At 51.0% G+C, this 1,364-nt stretch overlaps 1 non-coding gene across 1 annotated transcript; it reads left to right on the top strand.

Moving 5' to 3' along the window:
- The first annotated feature begins 648 nt into the window (after nucleotides 1-648).
- On the top strand, nucleotides 649-730 carry TRNAT-CGU (transfer RNA threonine (anticodon CGU)). The gene has a single exon. It is a non-coding gene; the product is annotated as a tRNA-Thr (tRNA).
- Nucleotides 731-1,364: the final 634 nt, after the last annotated feature.

Here is a 1,364-nt window from a genome sequence, read left to right as displayed (position 1 = left end):
GGGCAAGTAGCACGGGCTATGGTGAGCCCGTAGTGGACTAACCTGGCACAGGAGCGGGGCAAGTAGCACGGGCTATGGTGAGCCCGTAGTGGACTTACCTGGCACAGGAGCGGGGCAAGTAGCACGGGCTATGGTGAGCCCATAGTGGACTTACCTGGCATAGAAGTGGCAAGTAGCACGGGCTATGGTGAGCCCGTAGTGGACTTACCTGGCACAGGAGCGGGGCAAGTAGCACGGGCTATGGTGAGCCCGTAGTGGACTAACCTGGCACAGGAGCGGGGCAAGTAGCACGGGCTATGGTGAGCCCGTAGTGGACTTACCTGGCACAGGAGCGGGGCAAGTAACACGGGCTATGGTGAGCCCGTAGTGGACTAACCTGGCACAGGAGCGAGGCAAGTAGCACGGTCTATGGTGAGCCCGTAGTGGACTAACCTGGCACAGGAGCGAGGCAAGTAGCACGGTCTATGGTGAGCCCCCGAGTGGACTTTTCTAACGCCAAAGTAGTACCATATAACATATAATGAAAAAACAAACAGTAAATGAGAAATGTCACTAAGACTAAAAGTCCCAATTTTAATTTGCAGATACATATCAAAATTTGTTTTTATTTTAATGAAACTTTGTGACCCTTCCCCCGCCCCCGCCGAGGCCCCGTTGGGGCGTCGTAGCCTGGTGGATAGCGCGCAGGACTCGTAATTCTGTGGCGCGGGTTCGATTCCCGCACGAGGCAGAAACAAATGGGCAAAGTTTCTTTCACCCTGAATGCCCCTGTTACCTAGCAGTAAATAGGTACCTGGGAGTTAGTCAGCTGTCACGGGCTGCTTCCTGGGGGTGGAGGCCTGGTCGAGGACCGGGCCGCGGGGACACTAAAGCCCCGAAATCATCTCAAGATAACAAGATAACCTCAAGATAGCCCCCCCCCCAAGGGCAATGAGCCAGGCATGCCAACCTTACAGTATCCTCATTCAGCTCACGGTTGCCACCTCCTTCCTTACCCAACAGGTAACTCAATTTCGTTTTTTTTTTTTTTTAATTTTCCTTGAATTTGCAGGAGTTTGGAAAGCGGAATTTACAGCTTCAACTTTATTAGAAAATATAATTAGTAAGTCTTGTAAACATTTTTACTAAAGTTGATTATGTTGTTGTTGAAGATTCGCTACTTGGAACAAAATGTTCCAAGTAGCACGGGCTATGGTGAGCCCGTGAAGGTGACTATTGACGTTGCTGCCCCCGTCAGTAATTTACCCCTTGTTGACAGTCTGCGAGTTCAGGCTTGCCAAAGACTGTAGGCTCGCGTCCCCGACACGAAAGGCTTAACGTCTTTTCTGGGGACGCTGACGTCTATATAAAACGTAAATATTGCG

Source organism: Procambarus clarkii, chromosome 69 (genome assembly GCF_040958095.1).
Source record: "Procambarus clarkii isolate CNS0578487 chromosome 69, FALCON_Pclarkii_2.0, whole genome shotgun sequence".
NCBI classification, from domain to species: domain Eukaryota; kingdom Metazoa; phylum Arthropoda; class Malacostraca; order Decapoda; family Cambaridae; genus Procambarus; species Procambarus clarkii.
The sequence above is the reverse complement of the archived record's forward strand: the minus strand, read 5'-3'. Positions and strand labels throughout refer to the sequence as shown.